This window comes from Microplitis demolitor, chromosome 2 (genome assembly GCF_026212275.2).
Source record: "Microplitis demolitor isolate Queensland-Clemson2020A chromosome 2, iyMicDemo2.1a, whole genome shotgun sequence".
NCBI lineage: Eukaryota > Metazoa > Arthropoda > Insecta > Hymenoptera > Braconidae > Microplitis > Microplitis demolitor.
In genome coordinates, this window is record NC_068546.1 from 13,405,771 (window position 1) to 13,423,729 (window position 17,959).

The window sequence follows — 17,959 nt, forward strand, 5'->3', positions numbered from 1 at the left end:
AATTGTTTTCCAGAGATTAAAAGAAGCAAATTTAAAATTAAAACCAGATAAATGCAAGTTTCTCAAACGAGAAGTTTGTTATTTAGGTCATTTAATTAGCAAAAATTCTATCAGACCTGATCCAAGTAAAATTAAAGCTGCAAAGAAATATCCAGTTCCTACTACTCAGAAAAAAGTTCGTCAATTTTCGGGTTTTACTAATTATTATAGAAGATTTATTAAAGATTTTGCAAAAATAGCTAAGCCATTGACAAAATTACTTCAAAAAAATGTCAAGTTTTTATGGAATCAAGAAACTCAAGAAGCTTTTGAAATATTAAGAAATGAATTATGTGAACCACCTGTATTAAATACACCTGACTTTACAATGCCATTTATTGTTACTACTGATGCATCAGGTTATGCAATTGGAGCAGTTTTATCACAAGGACAAATCGGGGAAGACACTGTATGTGCATACGCTTCAAGAGTATTGAGGGACGTTGAAATAAGATATGAAACATATGAAAAAGAAGCATTAGCTATTGTTTTTGGTGTAAAAACATTTAGACCATATGTTTATGGTAAAGAATTTATTCTAGTTACAGATCATAAACCATTAGTTTGGTTTTAAAGAGCAAAAGATGTGAATATGAGAGTTTTAAAATGGAGATTAAAATTAGGAGAATACAATTTTAAAGTTATTTACAAACCAGGTAAAACAAATTATGTTGCGGATACTTTATCAAGAAATCCAATCAAAACAGAAGAATTTGAACAAATCAAAGTAACAACAAGAGCTGCAGCAAAGAAACAAGAATTAAATACAAGATCACAATCAACAACCGAAACAACTGACGAAATTGATAAAAATAAAAATTTAATAAAGAACAAACAAGAAATACAAAAGAAAGTAAGTGATAAAACCAACGATTCAATCGACGAAGAAATTGAAAATCAACCAAAAGCTATTAAACGCAGGAAAAAAGTGAAACAAATTCAAAAAACAAAAGTAACAAAAAATCAAGATTTAAATTAAAAAAAATGTGAGTAGTTCTTCAAGTTCAGACGAAAATATTGAAAATATAATAAACGAACAAAATAACAATAAAAAAGATTCATCAGATCATAGCGATTCAGACATAAAAGAAAATTTAGAAATGGGAAATATTCGTAATATAGTTGATATTAAAGATTATTTTCATTTCAGAAAAGATAATTTAGCATATTTTATCAGCACCAATGGTGAACCATGCGATAATGGCGCAATTAAATTAAAAGAATTAAATAAATTACCAACATTTAAAAATTTAGAGCTAGGAAAAGTAGTTGAAAAGAAAATTAAAAATAAATATTATTTTGCCTTACCTATTCGTGAAAAAGAAAAAGAATCAATTGCAATATTAATTGAAAATTTAAAAGTAATCTTTGAAAATTTAAAAGAAACTTTAGAAAAATTTAAATTAAAAACAGTAAGTTTCGCAAAAAGTGAAAATATAGAAAATTTACCGTGGAATAATATCATAACAGAATTAAAAAAATGTTTTTGACGGAACTGATATTAAAATTATCATTTGTTTGGGTACAATTATTTATGTTCCTAATGAAAAAAGAGATGAAATTTTTTATGAAATGCATAAATCACCAATTGGAGGTCATAAAGGAGTTACTAAAACTTATCAAAGAATTAAAAAAGACTATTATTGGGAAAATTTGAAAAATCATATTCAACGTAGAATTCATTAATGTTTAGATTGTCAATTAAAAAAATTAGTTCGTGTAAAACATAGAGAACCTATGATTATTACCGATACTCCAGCCACGTGTTTCTGGAAAATTTCTATGGATATTGTCGGGGCAAAACAAAAAACTAAAAGGGGAAATGAATAAATTCTAACTTTTCAAGATTTATTTTCTAAATTTTGTATTGCAGAGGCATTACCTAACACTTTAGCTACAACAATTTCAACTGCTTTTGTTAAAAGATTTATTTGTTATTTTGGTCCGCCAAAAATTATTCTAACAGACCAAGGTCGTAATTTTTTAAGTGCTATTTTAAAATGCGTAGCAAAACGATTCGGTATTAAAAAACTTAAAACTACAGCTTATCATCCTCAATCTAACGGTTCATTAGAAAGATCGCATCACACATTAAACGAATACCTTAAACATTACTCATCCATTGATGAAGAGTGGGACGAATGGATTGAGTTAGCAACATTTTCATATAATACAAGTTATCATGAAGCAATAAAAAATACACCTTATGCTATTGTCTTTGGACAACAGTCTAGATTACCTTCAAGTGAACCAATAAGAGAATGTGAACAATTACCTTCAATGCAAGGTTATTTTATTGATTTAATCACAAGATTACATGGGATAAGATTATTAGCTTATCAAAATTTAGTTGACGCTAAATACAAATCAAAAAAATATTACGATAAACATTGTAATCCACAAAATTTAAAAGTAGGTCAATATGTATTTTTACAAAGTGGACCAAATCCAGGTAAAACAAAAGATCAATACTCTGGACCACACAAAATTCTTGGAATTTTGGGTAAAGGAAATGTTAAAATTCAAACAGAAAAAAGAATTCAATTAGTTCACATGAATCGATCAGGAGACACGGTAGGGTCTCGCGCCAAGTACACGTTTAAACATATGTATATGTGTGAAGTGTCATGGCGTGAGCTACCGTACTACTATACCGTAGACAGAGTGGTTTTTGGCTCATTCTAGCACTCATTTTTATAAACTTTTTTAAAATAGTAAATTTTCAAAAAATTCTTTCTATATTCAAAAGATAATTGATTGTTCGTCTTAAAATTATGAAACTTTATTCATTTTAGTTATGAGAACTAATTTAAATATTGAAATTAGGTCAGCATATACTATAGCACCCCCAATTTAGACGTTTTTAAAATTTTTTCATGCAAAAAGGGCACTGCCAGAGAATAAAAAGTCATAAGAAATGCCATGATGCAGTAAAACATTGAAATTTTATTATAGCAATGATTCATTTATGCGCCACCAGCGGTGCTTTAGTCTTTATTTTTTACTAGAGTTTCGTATGCAAATTTTTTATGAGCATAAATAAATTCGTTTCATAATCATAAAATTTTATGAAAAATTTAAGGAAAATCAGGTTTTGTAAGTAAACTTTTGCTCAAGCAAATTGTGCTATTAGGGTTAAGTGACGTCTGCCGTAACTGCCCTAACAGTCACTCCAGATTGAAATCGACAGTAATTTGACAGTTGAAATTACCGAAATTTGCCGCCTGCATCTGCCGACAATTTGATAGCAAAAGTTGAAAAAAAAAAATTAGCGGTTAATTTTTTTTTTTATTTAGAGGTTACTTTTTTTGGTTAGAAAAAAACCCTAGGTAAAGTTCCTATGAAATTGTTGTCAAATGTCGTCAACTTCGGGCTATTCCGTTTTTGACGAGAATTTGCATATTACTTGCTATACAATTTGACGAAAATTTACTACCCGAATTCGAATGCAAATTCATTTTGAAAGTCGTATACGAATAATCGTCAAAAACGGAAAAGTCCGAATTTGACAGACAGAGCTCCCTTAAGTTGGCGGGGGGAATTCGATTTTTGGCAAATTTTTTTTAGCAATTCGTTTGTTCGTCGATTGTTCGTCAATGTTCGCTATAAATAATTATTTGTTCGTTCTTTATTTTTTTTTAAATAAATTTTTAAAAATTTATTTGAAGTTAGCGGTGACTATACTCATTTTCTATCTTTTTTAATTTTTTTTCCATTTATCTTGATTTGTTTGTTAATACCCCACCAAAAATAGCGTTTGTTTGTTTGTTTTTATATTTATAATTAATTATTAAAATTTTAATTATGCCCGTTGATCTAATAGTAGTTGTGCGCATGCGCAAGTGTCTGCTCTAGGTTTAAAATTTTTTATTGTTTTCATTATTATTTATGTTTTAATTAAATTAGTAATCTTATCAAGTAATTATCAAATCCTGTTGATCATCTAGCACATCGTAAGAGTATCCAGGTATTTATCGGAGAGAAATGTCAATAAGCCACAATAAAATATGAAACGAAAGAGTCCTCAAAGAATCTTAGAAAACCACTTTTAATATTATTATTATTATCTTTATTTATTTAATATTTAATACACTCGACTAATTATTTTGTTTTATCAATATTAATTATGTATTAAAAATACTGAAAACATTTTAATGTTATTTTCATTTACTCTTTTATAATTTACCGCTCTGTTTTGTAACTTACGTGGTGTGTCACCTATTATCAAGTATTTTAACTTGCCGTTCAACTAGTATTTTTGTGTTACACAGTTGGTCTCATAAATAGTTGGTAAACCAATTACTAAATTACAAGTATCATCGAAGTCAATAATAAATAAATATAATATTGGAGCAGGTTTGTAAAATTAAACTAATAATTAATTATTTATTTAATATTAGAGTAGACTTATACAATTGAAGTTATTAATTATTCATTTGCGCAATTTTTATAAATTTATATTTTGCGTCTACATTGAGACTCAAAATAACTTAGCCTAAGAAATTTGATGAAAATTTTAATTAATATTTATTATTAAACATCATTTTATAATTAAAGATGTTTTTCTAATTTTTTTTTTTTTTTTTTTTTTTTTTTTTTTCCAAATATTAAAATTTTTTTTATTTTTCAGTTTTGAAAACAATATTTTTATACCACTTATCAAAATGGAGCTCAACTCTATAATGTTTCACCAATCGGATGTGATTCTTTCATCTAATCTCCAACATTATTTGTCCTTCATTTATATGTAAGTATATTACCATTAATTATTAGTATTATTATCAATAAGTTTTTGAACTCTGAAAATTTTTTGATCAGTACCCTGATTAAGAAAAATGATTTGCTTGATGTTGAGTGTATATCTATATATTAGTCGATTCAAATTGTTTTGAATCATTCCAAATTATTTTTGTTGATCAGGGTAACAGTTATATTTTATGATTATATTATTATATCGATTATTTTTTCTATACAGAGTTGACTAGAGAGGCTATGCAAACTGGAATCCGGGATGTAGACTCACTGAGTCACTGGTGATAATTGGTACAGTAGATAATATAAGTTGATCGTTGATGATGGACCGATCGGAAAGAGTTTTTTGGCTATTGAGACTATTATTAATTAAGAGCGTTTCGATTATGCTGGTGCGGAGAAGAAAAAGTTCTGTATCTACATTGCTATCGGTCAAATGAGATCTACAGTAACTTGGATCGTGAAAATAGTGACGGCACTGCTATTAACTATTCTATCATCGTATTCGATACCGTGTCTGATGCTGCTCTTTTCTTACACTTTTTTGCCATGTGCCATGGCAGAACTTTTTTTTTGTGACAACGGCAAACATGTCTTCATTATTTATGATGATTTGTCAAAATCGGTAATTGCTTACCATTAAATACTTTTATTTTTGAGACGACCTTTAGGAAATGATGCTTAGCCTCGTCATGTATTCTATATTCATTCTCGTTTTCTTGAAAGAGCAGTAAAATCCATTAAATGTACATAAATAATTGGTGAGTGAAATGAATAATTTATTAAATGAAAAACATGAATAAAATACGTTATTAAATAATCATATGATATTAGAGTTCGGACCGTCAATAATTTCCAGATGTTTCATCAAAAAAATAATAGTTAAAAAAAAATGCCTTTAGTTTTCCAAATTTTCAGTTAAGTATTTATAATTTTTTTCATAAATAATTCGTAAAAACAGATCAAAAATCATTATATAACTGTCAGTTTTTATTACTGAGTAGTATGACATTGAAATTCATAGGCCTCGACCATTTTTGGATATTTTGGAAAATGAATTATTTAAAGAAAAAGTTGTTTTTTGGAATATCTAGATGTATACGTTTTTATTAAAAGTTTTTTATAAATTTTTTCTGAAAAAACAACAAAATTATTATGTTTATTTGTTTCTATTGCTGAGTAGTAAATACGAATCATATTTTTTGTTAATAAAAGAATTTTGTTTTAAGTTTGATTCAGAATTACAATAACCAAGTTAGTTTTTCCATCCATCATGGCAAAATACGAGGACTCGTCAAATTACTTTAATCATCCATGGGATCCAATGACTTTGAGGCATACGTAAACATAGTTGCATTTCAACAAGGTAAATTTTAAATTGTTTATGAACCTGACATTTACAATCTAATGATAATCATATTTGTTTTAGCAAGTAAATTATATCAAGAAAAAATTTATTTTTTAATTCAACTTATAAATATTCAATTTTGACATGTATCCATTTCATAAATTTTTTTCTTTATTATAATTTATTTATTCAAAAAGAAAAAAAATTGTTTATTACATGTCTATACCAGTAAGATAAAAAAAGTCTCAGATCATTGTAATTGTTGGCTGAGGCGAAGCTGAGGCTGACAAACTTGTGATCTGAGACTTTTTGTATTTTACTGGCCTAGGTATGTAATATATATATATATATATATATATATATATATATATGTGTGTGTGTGTATATATATATATATAAGTGCGCGCGCGCGTGTGTGTGTGTGCGTGTGTGTGTGTGTGAAAATTATTAGATATCGGCTATTTTCAGACACAATTTAATTAAATCATTTAAATAGTAGGCTTATGATTTATATTTTACAGGTGCAACGCTTTTACTGGGACTTCCTTGATAGTAAAAACTATTTGACTGTCTCCGAAGCCGATGAGTTACTCCAAGCGAGCAAACTTCGGATTAATATGTAGAATGATGATATCAAAGACAATAGAAATCGTTAGATTTCTATTTAAGAGTGATATGTAGATTTCTATTCATATTTGATAGTCGTCTATTAGTGTACGGTTGACTGAAGTAGTTTCTTAATAAGTTTTTAAATCTTTTAAGTATACATATTGTCATTATAACTTTAATGTCTCATTTATTCCTTTTTTTTTAACTTAATTAGTGTAACTAGAAACCATTAGATGTCTGTCACTTCTAGTTATGTCTTGAGAAAAAAAAAGTAATTATGTAAAATTATTCTAAAAATTTAGGAAAATCTAAAATAAATCTATTAAGTTTATGAAAATTTTTACTCTTAATAAATGCAATATTTCGTTAATTAATTTTATACTGAGAAAAATAGTAATTTTTTCAACAGTTAATGGAAAAAATTTTCTTAAATTTGCTTGTTTTTTAATTACTACCCAATTCATTCATTGTTATGTATCAATTAATATGACAAGAATCACAGCTTTAAATAAAACACAAAAGACACCCAATAACTGGTGCAAACTATTTGACATTTTTTGGACAAGATTAAAACTATATGTTATTGTTTTAGAGTAAATCAGTAAAAAAAATATATGTATATATTCATATAATATGGTTTCTTATAATGGTTTTTTGCAATTTATTATCGATACAAATTTATATCAATTTACATTCTATTGTTATAATAATAATATTTACTTATATTTTAGATGATGAAAATGTCCACATTTTATATTATGCGTGACGTCAAAATTAAATCTATTGGTATAAAAAATGTCATTGATGATCAAATCATATTGTGTTGGTGATAGTTATTAAATTTTAAGACTTTAGTATAATCAATTTTTATAGTTTCTTCGTCATTGATCCTCAGCTATATTACTTGATTATTATCTATTGAAAAATGATAAGCAATATAAATAGTAATTAGTATGCGGCTAACGACAATAATTGATCAAAAAAATTAAGTTTAGTTACTTAAATTCTAACTATCATTGATTATTTTTCTAATTCTCCTTTACGTTACCACCTTAGCCACATCAATTTCAACAAAATTTTATGTTTGACATCTTTTTTTTTTCGTTAAAATTTGAAATAAACAAATGTTTGTACTGATTCTATGCTTTTTTATATTGGTCTATTCACTATGAATTTAATATTTACAATGGCTTACTTTTCAAAAAGACATGATGGTTTCGAAATATCGAGGTGATTCGACTAGTTGTAATTTCTTGAATAACATAGTTTTATAGGTCTAAACATTTATTTATTTTTTTTTTTTTCAATTAAAAATATCTTTTTTACCTTTACTGCATTTATAGAAAGTGGATCAGTTCATTAAAAATGTATTTGAAGTTTTATGAAGTACAAATAACAATGAAAAAACCTAAATTATTTACAAAAGCCCACTCAAAAGACCCCCTATAATATATATTTTACATATACATAGGTGCTCTACATAGTTAAATTTCCAGGTAAGAATAACGAGCGACTCCAAAGAATTAGATTTTTAATTATTAATAAAATTAATTTATCTTTAATAATGTAAGACACTAGATAACAATGGAAACATTAAAATATCAAAGAATGCACAATTCTTTAAAAAAAAATAATTTATGTAAAAATATTTTATTCACAATAGTCTAATTAATTATCAAGTATTTCAATCTGAAATTATTTAATTTTAAATAATTAAATACGAAATCGCATTGGTTATGGTAGCCACGTGGTTTACTTAGTAATAAATGAAATATTTTTCCAATTCAAAATTTAGCTATTTATATAGATATTGTACCTATTGTTATTGAAACTTTTATAAAAAAATTATTTTAATTGAAATTTTCAAATATTGAGTCATGCACTTGTGCAATGAAAATTAATTAATACATTAAATGTTAGACAGGAGTGTAACGACGCCTATAACTTAAACAGTTTATTCATGTAAACTTTAATGCATAATTTTAAACAAGAAGTATTCAAAATTATTAAAAATCAACTTAGTATCAGAAAGGAATGTTAGTAATTAAAAACCCTGAATGAAATTCTTAGTAGTTGATTGACAGCTAGATAATAAATTAAAATATCAATGAAGGTCTTTTTTTCTAACTGACATAATTAATGCAAAAATCTTTTACTTATTATGATCAAAATGATGTGTTTTTTTTTTTTTTTTAATACAAATTATTTTTTTACTTATGATCAAATTATCCGCTGCATAGGTTATGGTTACCACGTGGTCGTTACTTTTATATGATTATTTTCCCAGATTCAAACCAGAATAAAACAGAAATGTATCAGCATAAAAAACGAATAAAAGCAAAAGCTAATACAGTTTAATGTTCTTTATTGATTAGATCGATAAGATTTATATATGCATATAATTTTAAATTAACACTTACTAACATAATTTATAGCAGGTGATATTTATCATTTGATTGTTGTATTAGCAGCTTGTGCATGATAAAATAATCGGGATATATATTTACATCTATGGTTTTTTCATAAATGTTAACACTTAACTAATGCAAGTAAACATTTTTTCAACTATTCATTTTATTGTATTTTTCTTGAGTCTAAAATTTTCATTATACTAATTAATTTTGAGATTTTAATTCTGATCCATAATCTGAATCTAAATTTACGTCAAAATCTAAAAACTCTTGAACTTTTTCCTTATATTATTCTTTGCAGTTCCAACAGTATACCAAATAACGGAGTATAAAATGAAAATATATTAGTTAATAAAAATTTGTAATATTAATTTATATTTAATAATAAATCAATTACCTTGCATAAACGTTAGAAATTAACATTGTATTTTACAGCATTTCCAAATATTATATTCATATCATCAGCTACTTAACTAACCGTAATATACTTTTTTTGTATTATAAATGTAATTTGTAATAAAGTAACATCAGTTTCATAGTTGGCTCTTGTTGTTTTTTACTAATCCGATAAAAGTACCTCATAATTGAGTCTTATCTTACTTTTGATTTCTTCTAACATTACAGAATAGTTGGCACAAATCATTCTGTAAAATATTGAATTATTTTAGTCCTAATAAAAGACAGTTTTTTCTTTCACTTCGAAGGCTCAGATAATACTATCTCCTCTGGATCGTTCTCTATACCTCTATTATCTACAAACGATGTTCGTCGTTTATGCATGACAAATTAACTGTACAACAATTATTATTTAAATTAAAAAACAATCATGATATAGATTATTTAAATAACGACAAAAACAGTAATATTTAACTTAAAAAATAATTTTGATTGTATAAAAAAAATGATTAACAAAGACCTACGGCTTCCTGTAAATATAATAATTTAACGATTTTGTTGATGTCTAAAATGAATCAAATTTATGAATAAAAAAAAAAGAGATTTAGTATTTCTATTTATTAACTGTTTAAAAAACTTACTCATTATTTAAAAAAATGAAATTATTTATTTATTTGTTTAACATTATAAAACATTTATTTTTTCTGTTTAACATATTAATCTTGTAGTATAAAACATTTTAAAATTACGTCATAATATAATAATGATAATAATAATTTTATTTATTTTATAATCGTAAAACTTAAATAGATTTTACACTTAATGACTTTTTATTACTTTTGGCAACAACCTTAACACTAAGTTTTCATAAATGTAATTGAGCAAAAATATTAATAATAATCGAAGTATAGAGATTTCCAATATCACTTGTATCCACTTATTGCATTTTTTTAAATACTTGCTAAAGCTGCAAAAAAAGAGAAAATAAAATCTTTAATAATTCAATTACATGATTGACACTTAAAGATTATGATAATTTAAGACTAATTTTTATCCTAATACTAAGAATAGTCACGTAGTTCTTGGATTAAAACGAATGTAGTAAAAAAAAGAAAAGAAGAAGAAAAAAGTAGCAACCATTAATATAAACGAGTTTAATTCGACTATATGTTTATTAATTGAAATAGAATTTTAAAAGAAAGATTTCATTTAAATGGTAGCGAACAAAGTATGAATCAAATACTTTAATTAATATAAGTTTTTTTTTGGAGTTAGCAGTTATCTAAAAATTGGTAACCTACTTTATGACAAATAAATTATAGAAAAAAAAAACATTGATTTATTTTAAAAAAGGCTTAAACTAAGATAAGAGACCTAATACTCGATCAGGGAACTAGTACCCGATCACTCATGTATTTGTATATCTATATTTAGAACAATTTAGTAAATATAGATATACAAATATATGGAGTGATCGGGTACTAGTTCCCTAATTGAGTATTAGGTCTCTTACCTTATAAACAAAAGTAAAAAATTTATTTTTTTATGGTTTATTTGTGATAAAACAAGTTTCAAAACTTAATTAACCGTATTATTTTAATACCAATATCAAATAGTTTGAACATATCGATTCCGAGGATTTTTAACTTTTGAAATTAAAAAAATGAAATGTTTGAAGCATAAATTTGTTATTAGAAAATTTATATTAGAGTGGTAATTATGATTTAAATGTGTACTATAAAAAAGAGCTGAATTTAATTTGTCGTTATGAAATATTTTTTAGTCATAGAAACTTTAAACAGAAAAAAATAAAATTTAATACACTTATTAGTTTTTATATTGTTTTCAAAATTCAATATGAGCTGACTTTGTTAATAGTTATTTATAATTTTTATTGTGAACCGAAACAAAAAATTATTTTTAGTGTTACAATAAAAATTTCTCTTATAATATAATTGATCGAACAAATAAAAGAAAATTATAGAAATTTGAAGAAATTACCTGAAATATATAAATATATTTTTCTTTTTTACAGTGAGAATAAAGTGTAAAAAATCCCATGAGGTACAATTTTCGTGCGTTCACTAATAAATTTAGACTTTTCTAGTTGGTCATTGTAGAATCGCCAATTTCCTGTCAAGTTTCTACAATATGTGATGTAGTGAAAAGAGTTATAACCAATAACCCCTGTCAAGCTATAATTAAAAAAAAAATCATATAGAAACAAATCATTTGTATTTCAGATGTAATAAAGATGTACCAACCGATAACTAAATTTTTTTGATGAATGTGTTTCATTTAAATCCAAACACTTCGGTAATTCACCAAGTTTACATGAAGTTCCATCTTTTTCATTTACCGATTTTACGTCTAATTCAATGTAAATATATCGATTAAGTGTCGTTTTACAGGTTGTTTGTTTTTTTTGGCAGCTTGTGCAAAATTTATTATAAGCTATGCTTTTAAAATGTAATGCTTCTTGCAAACATTTAAACCCTTTTTCCATGATTAAATTATAATTTGCAGTCAAAACCGGTATATTACGTTGATAATCTTGGCAGCCGAATGATGAACATGAATTATTTTCGAATGCACTTGGTTCACTTGTAAATAATTTAATCCACAAACTATTCACGTTATCTACACAATTAATACAACGATTTACGTTTTTAGTTTTACGATTGGCAATATTCATTTGATTTTGTGTGCATTCAGTGTCTTGATAGATAGGATGTAAAATAGAAAATCGTTTAACATAGATATCTTTTTTTAATCCTGTTGACATAAAATCGGTAACAAAATTAAAAGTGGAATTTGAAGAATTGCTAACAAAATTATTAAATTCTTCATTTTGTAAACATCCATAGAAAATCAACTGAACAATACTGTCGAATGGGCACGTATTGAAAGCAAACCAGGATTCATTTTGAAAAAAGACAGGTCCGCTTTTATTACCATTTTGTAATAAAAATTCTTCTTTTTTGTTTGAAGGCGCCAAATTGTTTATTAAATTGATTTCGGGAAAACTTTTGAAGTATTTACCTTCCTTTTTAATCATTCTTAAATTTTTTTCCACAGCGGCATCGAAACTGTTTTCATTCAATGGTGAATTATTATCGGAACAATAACTGTGATCAAGATTAACTAAATTATTTAAATTCGGCTGATATAAATTTTCGTTATTTTCATTTGCGCTACAATCAATATTATCTAAAACGTTATTATTATCAATTTCAGAAGAATTAAATGACTCAGTATTAAAATTGGTGGGAATATCTTCATTGAATAAATGACAATCTGAATCTAACCAATCACAGTCGTTGTGCTTCATATCATATCCTTGTCCATTCCAATTTTCATTGAGTAAATTATCGTTAGGTTCGCAATCTTCTTTGCATAATTCGTCTTCAGGATTACTATTTATTTTATCATTTTTTTGCTTATTAGCATGGTAATTCTTAACGAATTTTAACAATTCGCGTTCAAAAATTTTGACACCACCATCAATAAGTTTAAGATGAGCTTTAACTAAGTAATCAACACGTGCAGGGAGAGAAATCATTTTACCTAATAACTCTTTCAATTCTTTAAACGCTTGCTCTATGTACGCAGAAGTTGCTCGTAAACTCGTGTAATGAATACAAACTTTCGTCCATAGCGGAAACTCTCTCACTTCTTTAAGTAATGAATCTTTAAATAGAGGTACATAAAAAGTGTTTAAATTATTAATATCATTACTACCATCAGAATGAACATTCAATGAAAAAGCGACAAGATTATTTATCCAACTTGAAATAGTAGTGTCTTTTTCTAATAAATCAGTATTGGTCTCTCGGCGTAAAGTTTCATTTTTTTCTTGATCAAACTCCATAGTTTTAATTTTGTCTTCAATATTATTAATAAAGTCTTGAGATTCATTTTTGGCAATCAATTTTTCCAACTCTGACCTTGCTGCTTTTGTAGTTATCATTTCGCCATCAAAATCAACAATAGAATCATCATATTCGGTGCCACAGACAATCAAAATTAATACAAGGATTCTTTCAAAATCTTTTAAATTATTACAATCCATCAATAATGCAACACTGTATAAGTAAAATGATTTAATTCTTGGATGAATAACCGATTTCCAACATTTCCAGCCACTTATAGCATGAATAAAATGAGCCGTATCCAATCTGATAAAAGTTTTTACAGAGTCAAGTGAAGCACCGTTTTTGACATGTTGAAAACACCTATTAACGTAATCAAATAAAGAAAAATTATTGCAAGCTAAACAGGAGGCATTTAAAAGGACACGAGATCCATCACAGACTACTTCTGTCGGAGGCGAAACTTTACTAAGCCAGTTTTCTAGTCCAAATTTGATGGTCTTAGTGTCATGAATTTCCGATAAAATTTGATAAACAGATTGTGAAGTATTACTAAAATTAATTACGATTTGGTATAAAAAAATACTACTCGTAGTTTTATTTTTGCTGTCTAGAAATTTTTTTGCAAGACCTCCTGTAGCATCAATACAAACAGAAGAATAGTGTCTGTGAAGACGCCTGTATTCGTTATAACAATGGATTTGTTGCGGTGAAACATAAAATACTGAAAAAGGCGTATCAATTACAACTTTTATAAAATTTTGATGAGCAGGATTATCGTCCTCGTTGATACGATAAATAGCTTTAATCAAATCTCTCCGATCTTCTGGCTTGACATTCAACTTTTCTTCCTTAGATTCTTTCTTTACTTGATATAAAACATTAGAATTGAATAGAACAGGACATTGAGTACTACCTGGTTTTAACAGATCTTTAGCTTGCTCCAAAATAGTTCCCTTAACTCCATTTGCATCGATCATAGTTTTAAACATTTTTCTTCGCTCGGCTTGCAGTGGCCTTGTAACTTCATCATGAACTTCAAAACGAGTATCCCGGCATCGAAAATTAATAAAAACAGAACCTTTGTCCCCAGGATTGTTTTCGATGTAACCAAAAATAGGATTATTGCACACTTTACTTTTGCACTTGCCAATAAATGTCGCATAATAATTTCCATTTTCATGAATTGTGCCTTTTTTAAATACAAAGGCACACGGTAGTTCAAACTGATGCCATAATTCAAAGGCAATAGTGTCAGTCCACACTTTCGGCTGTAACCTAGGATTTTTACAACTATTGTCTTTTTTATACATACATTCCCAAACACCTCTAGCAATTTCAACATGAAAACATGGAACATCATCCCGCTCTTTAGCATATAGTTTATTAAAATAATCCTTATCGCTATTATCATCACTGTCATCATTATCATTATTATCATTGCTGTCATTGTCATCATCATCATTATTACTATAAGTGAATTTTTTCTTAATTATTTGGGAAAAATATCCACATTCTTTTCTTGCTCTAGTCAAAATCCCCCTACGATTGTCTTTTATGTTGGTCCTAACTGCTGCAGTATTCCATTTACCCACAAATTCTGGTTCCTTGGACATTTTCGACCATACCTCAGCAGAGTATGCTGGCAAGGTATCTGAACAGAAGTAGCTCATATATCTTTTTATAACAGCTATTGAGTCCTCATCTGATACAAGCAGTGGTCTCGGCATTATTGAGTTAATGATTGATAAAACCTGAAATGAAAAGAAAAAAAAAATTAATTGACGTCCATACAGCATCAATTTATTTTTTACTTAAAATAATAATTTAAGTTAATATATTTAAGCAAATAATCCGTTTACCACAATTTAAGTTAAGTGATCAACGTAGAAAATAATATTTATTTTATTATAAATAATTATTATGTAAAAATAATTGTTATAAATAATTATTATATAATAATTATTTATAAAAGAAAGGAATTAAAATGTTTTCGTCAGCCTGATTACTATGCATCTAATAAATATTTTAATAAATAAATATTTCCTTGGATTAGATTTTAGAAATAATAGGTTGTATCACCTAATTTATCGACTGATAATAACCCAAGTGTCACACTTGCCTTTGTGACATCTATAAGATATCCCTGATAGCCAGGGTGGCGACCTGCCGCCAAGTTGGCCTTTCCATAAATTGATCGCAACTTTCCAAGAGACTTGTCGACAACTTGTAGTCAATACAGTTACAAAAGCTGAAAGTTGTCGACAACTCGTCGTCAAGTTGTTCGCAACTCATTTACACCAACTTTCTCGTCAGTAACTCTGGCTATCAGGAATCAGTTTTTAGGCAATTTTGTGCTACATCGATAAGGCACCAACATGTTGACAAAACGATCAGAAATTTATGTCACCGAAAAAATATCTACTTAAAAGACTTGACACAAATGACGACAAAAAGTGAAAAATTACAAATAGTAGCTAATAAGTCATCTAAACGACTTTTTAATTGACATAAGACAGGAAAAACAACACAAATTTTCGCTCCGGGACTAACATTTGCATGTTGTATTTACACCGAAAAAGGTGACTTTGAGACAAAAGAAAATTTGCTTTATCCTTTTAAAGACATCTTAAAGTTGGGTGTATGTTACTTGGGAATTAATTATTTCTAATAGAATTTGATTTAAATATTTAATTTTACTATGTGCAAAAAAAAAAAAAAAATTATTAATGATAATTTTTTTACTGTTTGCAAAACTAGCTACTTACCAATAAACTCCAATTAATAATTTTGCTGAACTTTTCCTTGTTGTCACTGGGAAAATTCATCTTAAAAAGGTGTTCGAATAAATAAAAAAATCTGAAATTAATAACAATAAAATAATTAATCAGTTCCCACGATGCCTAAAACGGAATTAAAACGTTCCGATCATAAAATTAAAAACGATGTAATTTTAAAGAGAAATTTTTATTTATTACTTAAAATTGGGCGCTTTCCATACATAAAAATCGCAATCAAACAATACGCAAACATAAGTTTGAATATTCTTAATGCATATCTTTATATATGCAAATAAATCCTGATTTCCCTCGTTTACAGCATCGGGCGTAAACGGCTGGGCCGATTTCGCTAATTCTTTTTTTGTTGTATCTGTTATTATCAGGTCGGCTAGTAAAATTATAAATATAAATTTCAGCTTGAAATAATTAACAATTCAATAAACTGTGACTTCTATAATAACATTTGAACTACTCCAAGAATCGCCAAGATCATAAATACTTACACATTTATAATTAAAAAATAAAATGATGTAAAAATTATTAATAGCAGTACTAATAATTAATGGTAATATACTTACATATAAATGAAGGACAAATAATGTTGGAGATTAGATGAAAGAATCACATCCGATTGGTGAAACATTATAGAGTTGAGCTCCATTTTGATAAGTGGTATAAAAATATTGTTTTCAAAACTGAAAAATAAAAAAAATTTTAATATTTGGAAAAAAAAAAAAAAAAAAAAAAAAAAAAAAATTAGAAAAACATCTTTAATTATAAAATGATGTTTAATAATAAATATTAATTAAAATTTTCATCAAATTTCTTAGGCTAAGTTATTTTGAGTCTCAATGTAGACGCAAAATATAAATTTATAAAAATTGCGCAAATGAATAATTAATAACTTCAATTGTATAAGTCTACTCTAATATTAAATAAATAATTAATTATTAGTTTAATTTTACAAACCTGCTCCAATATTATATTTATTTATTATTGACTTCGATGATACTTGTAATTTAGTAATTGGTTTACCAACTATTTATGAGACCAACTGTGTAACACAAAAATACTAGTTGAACGGCAAGTTAAAATACTTGATAATAGGTGACACACCACGTAAGTTACAAAACAGAGCGGTAAATTATAAAAGAGTAAATGAAAATAACATTAAAATGTTTTCAGTATTTTTAATACATAATTAATATTGATAAAACAAAATAATTAGTCGAGTGTATTAAATATTAAATAAATAAAGATAATAATAATAATATTAAAAGTGGTTTTCTAAGATTCTTTGAGGACTCTTTCGTTTCATATTTTATTGTGGCTTATTGACATTTCTCTCCGATAAATACCTGGATACTCTTACGATGTGCTAGATGATCAACAGGATTTGATAATTACTTGATAAGATTACTAATTTAATTAAAACATAAATAATAATGAAAACAATAAAAAATTTTAAACCTAGAGCAGACACTTGCGCATGCGCACAACTACTATTAGATCAACGGGCATAATTAAAATTTTAATAATTAATTATAAATATAAAAACAAACAAACAAACGCTATTTTTGGTGGGGTATTAACAAACAAATCAAGATAAATGGAAAAAAAATTAAAAAAGATAGAAAATGAGTATAGTCACCGCTAACTTCAAATAAATTTTTAAAAATTTATTTAAAAAAAAATAAAGAACGAACAAATAATTATTTATAGCGAACATTGACGAACAATCGACGAACAAAC

General features: G+C 26.6%; 1 long non-coding RNA gene across 2 annotated transcripts; it reads left to right on the forward strand.

Annotated features, from left to right (window-relative positions):
- The first annotated feature begins 4,196 nt into the window (after positions 1 to 4,196).
- LOC106693292 (uncharacterized) lies at positions 4,197 to 7,123 on the forward strand. Of its 2 annotated transcripts, XR_001345091.2 has the most exons (6): positions 4,197 to 4,395; positions 4,670 to 4,786; positions 5,015 to 5,552; positions 5,626 to 5,708; positions 6,021 to 6,157; positions 6,661 to 7,123. It is a non-coding gene; the product is annotated as an uncharacterized LOC106693292 (long non-coding RNA). The 2 variants fall into 2 exon arrangements; XR_001345092.2 differs by lacking the exon at positions 5,626 to 5,708 and having other exon boundaries at positions 4,204 to 4,395.
- Positions 7,124 to 17,959: the final 10,836 nt, after the last annotated feature.